The sequence below is a fragment of the Triticum dicoccoides genome, chromosome 5B, assembly GCF_002162155.2.
Source record: "Triticum dicoccoides isolate Atlit2015 ecotype Zavitan chromosome 5B, WEW_v2.0, whole genome shotgun sequence".
In the NCBI taxonomy this organism is placed as follows: domain Eukaryota; kingdom Viridiplantae; phylum Streptophyta; class Magnoliopsida; order Poales; family Poaceae; genus Triticum; species Triticum dicoccoides.
The window spans coordinates 30064716-30079624 of record NC_041389.1 but is presented as its reverse complement, the minus strand read 5'-3'; positions in this window follow the sequence as shown (position 1 = coordinate 30079624).

The following is a 14909-nucleotide window of genomic DNA, read 5'->3' as shown; positions in this document are numbered from 1 at the left end:
AGATTAGGATTTGTCACTCCGATTGTCGGAGAGGTATCTCTGGGCCCTCTCGGTAATACACATCACATAAGCCTTGCAAGCATTACAACTAATATGTTAGTTGTGAGATGATGTATTACGGAACGAGTAAAGAGACTTGCCGGTAACGAGATTGAACTAGGTATTGGATATCGACGATCGAATCTCGGGCAAGTAACATACCGATGACAAAGGGAACAACGTATGTTGTTATGCGGTCTGACCGATAAAGATCTTCGTAGAATATGTAGGAGCCAATATGGGCATCCAGGTCCCGCTATTGGTTATTGACCAGAGACATGTCTCGGTCATGTCTACATTGTTCTCGAACCCGTAGGGTCCGCACGCTTAAGGTTACGATGACAGTTATATTATGAGTTTATGCATTTTGATGTACCGAAGGTTGTTCGGAGTCCCGGATGTGATCACGGACATGACGAGGAGTCTCGAAATGGTCGAGACGTAAAGATTGATATATTGGAAGCCTATGTTTGGACATCGAAAGTGTTCCGGGTGAAATCGGGATTTTACCGGGTTACCGGGAGGGTTACCGGAACCCCCCGGGAGCCATATGGGCCTTCATGGGCCTTAGTGGAAAGGAGAAAAGGGCAGCCCAAGGGGGCTGTGAAGGGAATATGCCCTAGAGGCAATAATAAAGTTATTATTTATTTCCTTATTTCATGATAAATGTTTATTATTCATGCTAGAATTGTATTAACCGGAAACATAATACATGTGTGAATACATAGACAAACAAAGTGTCACTAGTATGCCTCTACTTGACTAGCTCGTTAATCAAAGATGGTTATGTTTCCTGACCATGAACAATAAGTTGTTATTTGAGTAACGAGGTCACATCATTAGTTGAATGATCTGATTGACATGACCCATTCCATTAGCTTAGCACCTGATCGTTTAGTATGTTGCTATTGCTTTCTTCATGACTTATACATGTTCCTATGACTATGAGATTATGCAACTCCCGTTTACCGGAGGAACACTTTGGGTGCTACCAAACGTCACAACGTAACTGGGTGATTATAAAGGAGCATTACAGGTGTCTCCAAAGGTAGATGTTGGGTTGGCGTATTTCGAGATTAGGATTTGTCACTCCGATTGTCGGAGAGGTATCTCTGGGCCCTCTCGGTAATACACATCACATAAGCCTTGCAAGCATTACAACTAATATGTTAGTTGTGAGATGATGTATTACGGAACGAGTAAAGAGACTTGCCGGTAACGAGATTGAACTAGGTATTGGATACCGACGATCGAATCTCGGGCAAGTAACATACCGATGACAAAGGGAACAACGTATGTTGTTATGCGGTCTGACCGATAAAGATCTTCGTAGAATATGTAGGAGCCAATATGGGCATCCAGGTCCCGCTATTGCTTATTGACCAGAGACGTGTCTCGGTCATGTCTACATTGTTCTCGAACCCGTAGGGTCCGCACGCTTAAGGTTACGATGACAGTTATATTATGAGTTTATGCATTTTGATGTACCGAAGGTTGTTCGGAGTCCCGGATGTGATCACGGACATGACGAGGAGTCTCGAAATGGTCGAGACATAAAGATTGATATATTGGAAGTCTATGTTTGGACATCGGAAGTGTTCCGGGTGAAATCGGGATTTTACCGGGTTACCGGGAGGTTACCGGAACCCCCCGGGAGTCATATGGGCCATCATGGGCCTTAGTGGAAAGGAGAAAGGGGCAGCCCAAGGGGGCTGCGCGCCTCCCCCCTTCCCCTAGTCCTATTAGGACTAGGAGAGGTGGCCGGCCACCCCTCTCCCTCTTTCCCCCTTGGGAATCCTAGTTGGAATAGGATTGGGGGGGGGGGGAGTCCTACTCCCGGTAGGAGTAGGACTCCTCCTGCGCCTCTCCCTCTTGGCCGGCGCCCCCTCCCCCCTTGGCTCCTTTATATACGGAGGCAGGGGCACCTCTAAACACACAAGTTGACACAAGTTGATCCACGTGATCGATTCCTTAGCCGTGTGCGGTGCCCCCTGCCACCATATTCCTCGATAATACTGTAGCGGAGTTTAGGCGAAGCCCTGCTGCTGTAGTTCATCAAGATCGTCACCACGCCGTCGTGCTGACGAAACTCTTCCCCGACACTTTGCTGGATCGGAGTCCGGGGATCGTCATCGAGCTGAACGTGTGCTCGAACTCGGAGGTGCCGTAGTTTCGGTGCTTGATCGGTTGGATCGTGAAGACGTACGACTACTTCCTCTACGTCGTGTCATCGCTTCCGCAGTCGGTCTGTGTTGGGTACGTAGACAACACTCTCCTCTCGTTGCTATGCATCACATGATCCTGTGTGCGCGTAGGAAATTTTTTGAAATTACTACGAGACCCAACAGATAATTGTGACAAAACCCGATATCATCATAGATGTGGTGGGATCCTACTTATACGACAAAAAATCATGACAGAAAATGGGCTTTTCGTCTTAGGCGGGTCGGAGACGCAGCTGCATGACATTCTTTGGGCCGTGCATGACGGAAAAAACCATGGTAGAAGTGAGGGCGAGGAAAATATTGGGGAGTTCCCAGTTACGGTGGGTGGTCAGGGGCCGAGCGATGCACGTTTCTCTCATACACGTACACGCGTGGGTGCGAGGCGTTGGGCTCTAACTGAACCTGAGCGAGGCGTCGCCTTACTGAACCCGAGCGATTGCACTGTATGCGTTACTAAACCCGAGCGATCGAGCGATTCCTTCGCTACTGCTGCTAACTAAAGCCGATCGATGCTGCCTCTGGATGAACAATGACCGTTGATGGGGGGTTTGGATGAATAGTTCCCGGTGGGGGTTGGATGAATAGGTCCCCGTGGTGTTGCCGCTGGATGAACATGACCCTGATCGATCGAGCCGGTTGGGCGTGGATGAACAGGACCCCGTGGAGGGCAGGATGAACAGGAATCCGTGGAGGGAAGGTTGAACAGTAGCCAGTGGAGGGATGGTTGAATAGTAGCCGGTGGAGGGCTAGATGAACAATAGCCCATGGAGGGGTGGTTGAACATGACCCCATGGAGAGGGCTGGTTGAACAGCAGCCGGTGGAGGAGTGCGCGGTGGAGTCTGGATGAACTGGAGCCCGTGGATGAACAGTCGCAGGTGGAGGCTGGAAGAGGTTGACGGTGGATGAACAATAGCCCGTGGAGGCTGGAGGAGGTCGACGGTGGAGATGAATAGTATGCCGTGGAGTCCCGTTTTGCGGTACGCCACATCCCTCCTGATGAACAGGACCCCCGTTTCGACCGTAGCGCTCCAGCACAAGTCCCTTTCCTTCATTTTGTGGTACACCACACCCCTCCCGATCAACAGGACCCCGTTTCGACTGTAGGAGGTCCAACAGAAGTCCGTTTCCTCCATTTTGTGGTACGCCAGACCCCTCCCGATGAACATGATCCCGTTTTGACCGTGGCCGGTCGAACACAAGGTTATTTCCTTTGTTACGCAGTACGCCAGGCCCTGTTTCCATCGGTTGTTCCGTCCAAGCCGCCGATGAACACAACGACGCATTCCATTCTGACCCAGCCGGTTGGCTCCCCAGGAACACGATAACGACACAGTCTCTCCGTTCCGACCCAGCCATGTACACGAGCCCTGGACGTACGTATGCACGAGTAGGCGTTCGTGACCCCGCCCGTATGTACGTATGTGGCCGTATTTACTTTCTTGCACCCTGGCCGCTGTACGTACGTGTATATGCTACGTGCGCCTCTACTACGACACGTGCGCGCCTCTACATTGACTAGTATATACATACACGTCCGCGACCAGAATGACAACGCTACATACGCTTCGACCACGTGGGTCCCGACTGTTAGGCACTTCCTTGCGTGCGAAGATGTAGCTAGTGGGTCCTAGCAGTCAGGGGGCGAATCATTTTTTTTTGCCCGTAATGGGGACGCACTTCCTTGCGTGCGAAGATGTAGCTGGTGGGTCCCAGCAGTCAGGAGGAAACGATTTTATCATGAAATACAGTGGCCCATCCGGTGGGTCCCTGCTGTCAGGTGGAGGAATAATTATTTTGCGCGTAATAAAGAGGCACTTCCTTGCGGCTGCCGTGGACCCAGCTATCAGCCTATCCACATACATTACTCTTTCGATGGAAGTCATTCATTGACCATGTTGACCACGTCGTGCCGAGAGCACTAGGGCGGTGGACGATGGCGAGGCCTAGGAAGGGGACGACGCGGAGCCGGGGAAGACGCGACAGTGGATGCCCACACGGAGAGGAGTACGAGGGTTCACTGGTTCAGCTGCGGTGTGAGGCTGTCGTCGCCGTAGAATAACAGGGGGTGTGGGTGAGTAGAGGGATGGCCTGGCCAGCGGTGGGAGGAGTAGGGGGAGGTAAGGCCTCCGCGGCATCACAGCCGGCCACAGGAGGCAGGAGCACGTGGCACGACCGGAGCTGGTTTGGGTGGCTGGAGCTAGAAGACCAGACGTTGAAGAAGCACTACGGCCGTTGGATGGGCATCGTATGGTCACTGGAGCTAGAATCGTTCATATTGACTAAGTTGACAAAGCCCTCCGTCCCCGTCAACTTAGTAGGCCCACAAGTCAGCCTCCCACTATGGTGGGTCCCAGCTAGCAGGGGGTATTCATTTTTTGTGCGTAATAAGGAGGCACTTCCTAGCGTGCGAAGATATAGCTGGTGGGTCCGACCTGTCAGCAGGGGGAACATTTTTTTGTGAAATACAGAGGCCCTTCCGGTGGGTCCCAGATGTAAGGTGGAGGAATCATTATTTTGCGTGTAATAAGGAGGCATTTCCTTGCATGCATCTGTGGACCTAGCTGCCAGCCTCTCCACACACAATCTACTTTCGATGGATGTCGTTCGTTGACCACATTGACCACTCCGCGCCGAGCGCATCCAAGGTGGTGGACGACGGCGAGGTCCCGGACAACGACGAGCCGGAGATGGGAAGATGCGGGAGTAGAGTTGCAGACGAACAGGTGTACGAGGGTTAACTGCTTCTGGTGCGGTGTGGTTCGGCAGTCGGTGGAGAAGAACAGGGGGTATGGAGGGGTGGAGGGACAGCCTGGCTAATGGTGGGGTAACGCTTCACAGCGAAGCGTGCTAAGAAGAGCTCCTAGCAGCAAGAGGCGGGAGCAGGTGATCCTGGTGGTGCTAGAGGAAGAAGATGAGAGATTGAAGATGGATGTCGGTCATTGGATGTAAATTCAACGACTAATGATGTCAGAATCATTTGTTGACTAAGTTGACAACGACTTGCGTTGGCTTCGACCTATTGGCCCACATTTCAGCCTCAAAAAATGTGGCACGTATTCAACCCATTTTTTCCCCAGAATTTACAGTCTTTTTTTGCGGGGTAGAATTACAGTCAATTTGTTCTTTTTTTGAGAATTACAGTCCATTAGCTGGGCTGGTTGAACAAATAATGTAGCGTCCATGCGGCCCATTTATTTTTTTCCTAATAAATTACAGGCCATTTGCACTTTCTCAAAATACACGATTTTGCTGGGCTGATTCTAATTATAATGTTGGGTTGGGCGCAACAATGTTATCAAAAAATAAACAGGGGCTGATCATTTTGTTATAAATATATTTAAATAATAAGTGATTTATTATTACATTGGTCCTTAAATCTTACCAAGCTTTTGTACACAATCACTAGGATTTTTGTTGCCAAAAAAATCCAGGATTTTATTGTTAAGAAATTATTTTTATAAGTTAATAAGATGTGGGATATTGTTTTCTTACATATGTAAGTATCTGTTAAATATATGATGACAATAACAATAATATATAATAACATATAATTTTTTTGATAATACAATAACATATAAAATAATCTAAATATATAAAATATAGTTAAAAGGGAAACATAAGTTGGACCAGGCGTTCCTATTCTTATATAGAAAAATAGAACATACCTTTGTGTTTTTTAAAAAAAAATTCATAAATTGGGCTGCCGATGTTTCAGGAAAAATAAAACCTCGGATGGGAGGTCCATAGGCCGGTCGATACATGACGGCCCTCAAGAAAATACAAACCCGCATGTCGTGGGCTGTGCATGTTAAAAAGAAAGCCTAGACGGGGCAGCCCAAAACCTAGCTGATACTTGTTGCCCTAGTGATAATAAATGATACCTGCCAGCTCCCCGGCTTCATTGTGAATTTATCTCCTATAGTAACTACACTGAAGCACCTAAAAATGTAACTATATTGACAAACCCGTGGGCCCCAACATCAGTATAGCATTAGGAGGAAGTATTTTTTCGATGATGCACTTGCTTGCGTATGGCCATAGACCTCGTGGGTCCCGATTGTCCGCCTCTCCACATACAGTCCTCTCTAGATTCCTCTCGTTTGTTCAGCATGTTCACAATGGCAAACAATGGCACCGCGACGAGCGCACAAAGGCGCAGGAGGAGATCCGACCACCTGTGGAAGTGCCTTATTTGTAATGAAAGTACTGAACTAGCCTAGTGGACAAGTGACACTACCCAACAGCTATTCCGCCCGGGTTCGATTCCACCTGATGCAGGGAAACTATCTCCATTTTTTTTGCCTCTGCCATTATTGACATGTGGGTCCCCATTGTCATCTACGCACACCACGTCAACACTTGCCAAAACTTCGTCCCTCGTTTTCTCTATTTTTCGCACACTCAACATTGTGTGGGCATTTTGGAAATAGCATATCTTTTTGATTGTGCATCATATGAAGATGTGCTATGCATGACTGTTGATCAGCATGATGTTAATTGGCTGGTAGTTCCATTTTCGACCATGAATAAAACTTCCAACATGATGTTAACCCTGTTTGAAAAGGCCGTGTTAATATAAATGCTCTGCCTCTTAAAGTTGCTGTTTCTTATCTGAAACTGAACTTGTAGTTTCTTATCTGAAACTGAAACTTGCAGTTTCTTCTCTGAGAATCACATTGTCTGCACTTTTGTACTCCTGTGAAACTACAATTTTTAAGTGCTAAAAATAGATCTCTAGAATTCATAAAATACTTCATGTGCTCAATACTGCAAATCTGAAATTCAAAAGACATTCATATCTCAAAGTACTCTCAAAATACACAACACAAAACACAATTCACAACCTGCAAATACTGACAACCCTAAGCTCCTCCTGACAATTCACAACCTACCCGACTATTGGGCTGGGGGGGGGGGGCAGTCCCCTCCTATTCCTCGGCGGCAGACAGCCGCCCCGTGAGACAATGTGAGCGGCGATGGAGAGGATGGCGGGGAAGCGTCGTTGGGCCAACTGCTTTTCTCCTCTTGAAGTTGAGTTCGGTCAATGAAGACTCCACCGGCTTGCTCTGGCACGACACCCTCACAAACGGCACCCTTTAGATGTTTGATCCTTCAATCTCTGGTGGATGCTCCATCTGGGATCGATACTCCCACCACCGCTCCCTGACGATTAGATTTGGTGAATCTGTTTGCTCCATGGCCCAGAGGAGCAGCTCTACGTACTCCCGCGTGACTCCCTCCGTGAGTATCACCGCCTTTTCGCTTTGTTGCAGATATTTGGCCATGGATGTCACCGTCGCCGCTAGTTGGTCCTTGTTGTCAAACCAAGACTATATCTCCAACATCCTAGCTAGCTTCACAGGGTCGCCGCATGCGATCCTCACGTCTCGGTTGTACTCCTCCATCGATCTACTTCTCTACAGCACCTTCACGCACCGGCGGTGGTTTTTGAATGGAAGAGGAGAGGAGCAGCGCTGGTTTTGGATTAGAATGGGAGAGGAGCGACGCTGGTTTTGGATTGGAACAAGATAGGAGGGGCGGTGGTTTTGATAATGGAAGAGGAGAGGAGCGGCACTGGATTTAGATTGGAACAGGGGAGGAGCGGCGGTGGTTTAAGAGGAGAAGAGCGGAAGAGCGGCGCTGGTCTTGGTAGTATTTTTCTGTTTTGCTATTTTGGGTCAAAGTTTGACCACGTACTGTATTTGACAAGCAAAATATGAATGCATGTCACCAAAAAGTTCGGATCTGAATGTATTTTCAAATTATATTATTTTTGCAACGTATAACATATATTTTATTTGTGAAAATCATGGTCAATTACGACCCAGAATAAAAGGGATACTAGTTAATGTGGGATTGCTTTCTTAATTGAAGGGTAAATTGATTTTGATTTTGATCCAGTCACAGCGCGCCGGCCCTCTCGTCCAATCCTAAATCGCTGTTGCACACTCTACTCCCTCTTCTCCATTGAACCACTATCTCCTCCATCATCTCCATTCCAAAACCACAGTCTCGCCTCTCCCTCTTCTCCATTGCAAAACCACCTCCTCTCCTCTCCATCATCTCCATTCCAAAACCACCGTCTTGCCTCTCCCTCTTATCTATTGCAAGACCACAGTCTCTCCTCCCATCTTCCAAAGCTAGCACCGGACCACTCAGAAGGACATCTATGGAGAGGATGCAGTAGCGAATCAGGCAGATCGCCGACAGCGACCAGACAAAGTTAGCCAAGTTGAAGGAGATCCTTACTTGGTTTGACAATGAGTGGGAGATTTCATGGACGGTGAGGGCCATGTGGCAATGTATGCGAAAGAGCGAGACTGCAGCGATGAGGGCGGCTATGTACTCCTCGGCGGCAGTCACGCTGCAGTCCTTCGAGTTCATCGAGTATATCCTCTGGGCGATGGAGCATACAGATTCACCTGAGGCGAAAGTCAGGCGGAGGTGGTGGGCGTATATGTTGAAGGTCGAGCACCCAGAGGATAATGAATCAATCGAGTACGGTGTGTTGTTCGTGAGGGTGCAGAGCCAGCCGGAGCCACATGAGTATTCGTTCTCCCACCGCAAGAGGAGGTCAGATGGCGCGACATCACTTCCCCGCCGTTGTCCACGGTTCCCTCGACGCTCGCCTTGTTTCAACGGTGGCGGTAGGGTTTAAGGTAAGCTTCGCACTAACCTAATCTTCCATCTGCTCATGCTTACAATCAGTGTGACAGCTAATGAAAATCATGCTTACAATCAGTCTCCGAGTACTACACCAATCACCCTCAAATAGCTCTGGACCTTTGGGTCAAACTTGTGACACTGTGTACAAATAAAGAAAAATAGATTGGTGCTTCTTTCAGAAAAGAGTACTCCCTAGAAAACGGTCAATATAAGCTACTAGTATTTGGTTAGAGGATTTGCTACCGAGAAAGATCCATGCACAGAGAGTGCCACACATCCCACTGGTGGTGGTGGATGCCAATGCGTGCATGGAGCATGGTTGGTGTCGGTAAGTTTATTTGGCACACCTCGCACTCTGCATATATGCCGGTTCCATCCGTACATTTGTGCAGTTCCACCAAAATGCAGCTGAATAACCCTGTTTGCACAGATAATGAAAAAGCGTGATTACATTATAGTGGCACTAGTTGATGAAACATACACTAATAAATAGAAGAAAATATTGCAATAGTATCATAGTATGCCATGCTGCGAGGGCGAGATGGGCCCTGTGACGCCTCATACTAGAAATAGACCCAAGTCTCCCCGATATACCTTCTGCCAGTGATGAACATCAGTGTACAACGGTAGTACAAGGAGGGGCCTTGAGACGTTCCAATCTCTATTTTGTGCAGATCAACTAAAATTAAGCACCCCAGTTTGCAGAAACGCTTAAACATTAATAATGGGACTAGTTGATGAAACATACACTAACAAAGAGAAGCACTTTCTTTATCTACATTGGAAATGAAATGATAGAGAGGAGACTCGCTCTATTTTAACTATATTATTACTTCATTTTACTAGTGACACTAGGGTCGAGGAGGTGGCAAACGAGGTGTATCGTGATGGGAACCATATCTGTAGTCAACGCTATTGTAGAAGGGATGACCACCAGTCACCAACATGGATGATTCAATTCATGGGACCTTTCGGTGCAGTTCACCTAAAATGAAGCAATGTACCATGAGCGAGCAGCTTCTTCTTCTTCTTCTTCTTCTTTTAAGAAAAGGGCTCCAGCCCCGGTTCCATTTCCATCAGAAAACGAACCCACAGAGCTTCTTCTTCATTAGTTGCAATAAAATTGAGCAACATCAAGGTTGTTGTGAAGCTCCTAGAATGTTCAACAATAATTTGGATATCATTTGTGCAGTTCAACTAAGATCAAGCGCGAAATGTATATCTATGTTTGCACAAAAATTGGTGGAAAGGAGGGTGACTAACAAGTGATGAAACATGCATCAAATGAAAAGAAGCATGTTCCTTATCTGAATGGTAATCCTACAAGGACAGTAGAAATTTCTAAAGAAGCAGCATTGCTAGATATTAGTGTGGGCATTAGGATTAACTATGACAACCGTTAAATACGACATTACTTTAATGGTGCCATTGCTTAATTTTACCAGCAACATTACATTAACAGCTGCTACAGAGTCGGTATTTGGGCACAGGAGAGTAAGCAGACCAGGACAGTTGCATTTCTAACAAAAATAAGCAACTTACCTTAATGGGAAATTTTAGCAGGACATGAAAAAAGTGCCTTTGATTCATATTACTGGAGGCATTACATTGAAAACAACATTGGTTTAACGTGTCCTTACTTTTAACGGTGCGACTGCTACATTTTACCAGTGGCATTACATAAGAGTGGCTCGGGGTAACAAACATCAGAATAGGATATCTGGGTTGGTCCCATTTTTGTTTGGTACAACCACCTTATAATGTGTGAGGCTAGCAAGTCTAGTGCTGGACTTACTCTGTTGACTTGTCCCCCAGTCCCCACTTTCTTTCCTGTTTCAACCAATAGATCGGGTTTATATTGAGTTTGTATCGCGTTTCCCTTTATTTCCCTATTAGACCTAAAGACTAGTTGGATAGCCAGTCTCTTCTACTTTTCGCCCCCATTATTTCCTCTTTTGACCAAGTCCTAGATTCAGGTAACAAATCTTCCCCCACCCCACCCCCCTTCTTCCTTGTTTGAACCAAGTACTACTAGATTCAAGTGCATGAACCAGTTTTACCTCTTAACAGTAAAAATTTAGGTGGTTTTTGAACAGCCGATCGATCCTATCTACGAGGGGGCCTGAGAAATAGTAAAAGATACAAATGCAGTGATGTTAGGAGCTCGGGAAGTAGATCAAGGCCAGTTTCGAAGGAAGTTATACCTGAGGGTCGCCGGGATGTTGCTAGGTGGGCGGCGGGAGGACGGATCTGCCCACACTACGTCAGTGAGGAATAAGGGGTTGGAGGCCCTCCCTAGCCAACAGTGCTTGGGAGAGAACGACAAGGCACGCTAACCAGGACACGCCGACAGTGGGTATGAACCGTCGCCGAGGATGACCGCGTGAACATTGCACCTTCTCACCTTCCCCAGCGGAGAGGATCCGACTGGATCTGTGGCCAGCGATGAGCAAAGAGAGAGATTGTGGCCACCTCTGTCGTGTTTAGATCTGGAGAGGACGAGACAGTGCGAAGAGAGCAACACTAGCAAGCAAGCGCGGAGGCTCTTGCCTATATAGTGGAGTACTAGTTTTTTTGTCTACCGAAGCCGGCTTGACCTCGTCAATGACTGTCGGGAAGTCTTCATGAACGTGCCCCGGAGGCGCAGTTGTCATCATTTTGATCTGAAGCATCGTATTATAAGATATAACACGAAAAATGCCACATGACAAGAAATCATAACCTCACTACCCAAAGGAGACAACATGAATCCCGACGGACAAACTAGACGAGGATCAAAGCTCAAATTAAAGATAAACTCATAGAAAAGGGGTCCATCAATAGATGTCCTAATTGACATAGCTGGCTTGACCTAGATGGCAGCCGAGTAGTCTTCGTGCATGTGCCCCCAATGACTAGCCCCTAGGAGGAACTCAGTTGTCACTGTTTAACCCTCGCAGTGATCCGAAGCACATGACACCTAATTTTGCGACATGACAAGAAACCTTTTTTTAGATTTCTCACCAGAACTACATGTTGGCGAACGTGGAAATTTCAAAAAAAAATTCCTACGATCACGCAAGATCTATCTATGTGATGCATAGCAACGAGAGGGGAGAGTGTGTCCACGTACCCTCGTAGACCAAAAGCGGAAGCGTTATGAAGACGCAGTTGATGCAGTCGTACGTCTTCACGATTCGACTGATCTTAGCACCAGACGTAAGGCACCTCTACGATCAGCACACGTTTAGCTCGGGGACGTCCTGTGCACTCTTAGTCCAGTTGAGGCCGAGGGAGAGTTTCGTCAGCACAACGGTGTGGTGACGGTGATGATGAAGTTACCGACGCAGGGCTTCGCCTAAGCACTACGACGATATGACCGAGGTGTGTAACTATGGAGGGGGCACCGCACACGACTAAACAATGTCAACTTGTGTGTATATGGGGTGCCCCCCTTCCTCGTATATAAAGGAGTGGAGGAGGGGGAGGATCGGCCCTCTATGGCGCGCCCTGGAGGAGTCCTACTCCCACCCGAGGGTAGGATTCCCCCCTTCCCTAGTTGGACTAGGAGAGAAGGAAGGGGGAGAGAGGGAGAAAGGAAAGGGGGCCCTGGCCCCCACCCATTTCGGATTGGGCTTGGGGGGGGCACCCTCCACCTGGCCGCCTCCTCCTCTCTCCCACTATGGCCCAATAAGGCCCATATACTTCCCGAGGGTTTCCAGTAACCTCCCGGTGCTCCGGTATATGCCCGAACTCACCCGGAACCATTCCTATGTCCAAACATAGGCTTCCAATATATCAATCTTGATGTCTCAACCATTTCGAGACTCCTCGTCATGTCCGTGATCACATCCGGGACTCCGAAGTACCTTCGGTACCTCAAAACACATAAACTCATAATACCAATCGTCATCGAACGTTAAGCGTGCGGACCCTACGGGTTCGAGAACTATGTAGACATGACCGAGACACGTCTCCGTTCAATAAATAATAGCGGAACCTGGATGCCCATATTTGTTCCTACATATTCTATGAAGATCTTTATCAATCAAACCGCATAATAACATACGTTGTTCCCTTTGTCATCGGTATGTTACTTGCCCGAGATTCGATCGTCGATATCTCAATACTTAGTTTAATCTCGTTACTCGTTCCGTAATACTTCATATCGCAACTAACTCATTAGTTACAATGCTTGCAAGGCTTATAGTGATGAGTATTACCGAGAGGGCCCAGAGATACCTCTCCGAAACACGGAGTGACAAATCCTAATCTCGATCTATGCCAACCCAACAAACACTTTCAGAGATACCTGTAGAGCACCTTTATAATCACCCTTTTACGTTGTGACATTTGGTAGCACACAAGGTGTTCCTACGGTATTCGGGAGTTGCGTAATCTCATAGTTTGAGGAGCTTGTATAAGTCATGAAGAAAGCAATAGCAATGAAACTAACATGATCATAATGCTAAGGTAGCGGATGGGTCATGTCCATCACATCATTCTCCTAATGATGTGATTCCGTTCATCAAATGACAACACATGTCTATGGTTAGGAAACTTAACCATCTTTGATTAACGAGCTAGTCAAGTAGAGGCATACTAGGGACTATATGTTTTGTCTATGTATTCACACATGTACTAAGTTTCCGGTTAATACAACTAGTCATCTTACCCGTGCAGCTGCACGGGCTAGATTTATACTCCATCCAGTCATTTCTACTCCGCATATTAGATTTGTGTCAAGTCAAACTTTGCAAAGTTTGACCAAATTTATATTAAAAATTAAGAATATCTACGATACCAAATATATATATTAGGAAACTACATTTCATAACAAATCTAACAATATTGATTGGGCAGTGAATGTTGATACTTTTTTTCTATAAGTTTAGTCAAAGTAGAGATACTTTGACTTTGGACAAATAGAATATGCAGACTAAAAAGGACCGCAGGGAGTACATAGTTACACGTAATAGAAGTTAATTTTTTTATTATTGTTTTGTTTAGGAACCGAAATTATGTGAACAAAAATTAAGTGTATTGAAAATTGAAAATATGGTGTGGGAGTATTCCTCGTATATAGAATGCATAGATAATTTCTTCAATAATCAAATTCGTGCAAAGAATTGTAAACCCTATTGTGATTTGATAATGTTATGTTCACCTCATAGGTCAGATGTTTTTTTTTGTCATCAGATGGTTCAAGAGAAATCAAACATGTATCCAAAAATATAATTGTAGAAGCATAACAAAATTCATCATCATTTATATTTACATGAAAATGCTGATTAGAAAGGTGACTCATACTTAAGGGATATCAGAAAACTTGCATGCAAGACAGGCTCCAATCCATGCATCTGTACGGGCAAACTTTTTCATGTTTCACATTATTATATAGGAATAACACCTTCGGTGAACCAAAAATGTTAACAATTATATTATGCTTAAGGTTTATTGTTATTCAGCTGACGATATTCCTGTATCATTTACGGAAACATGTAAACATATAAATTTATGTATGATGGAGGCCATATGCCTCCCCAGCCTATGACAATAATAGGGAAAAAGTTGGTCAAAATACACTTATTAGGCCGCTTAATCAATGCAAAGTCATGATAGAACTGATTCAAAAAAATCTCTCAAATTAAATCATGAGTAGGATTTGATAAACATGTTCACGCAATACTTAATACATGTAAAAATTCTATAATACCATCACAACTTATAGGAATTTACAACATGTTGTTGCATTGGTTACACTTGCAGGAAATTTATTACTTAATATATATAACTGGGTTCAACTGCAGAGGCTTTAATGAAAAGCAGATATAGTATGTATCAACTATGTTGAAATATCCACCTAAAAAAACTATGTTGAAATATTTCACATGGTAGGATTTCTATGAGACACTACTATGTTTTCACATTTATAAACTGTCATCATCCTGAAGTTACACGTCAGGAAGTTTAATTCTCCTTATGCTAGAAAAACCACG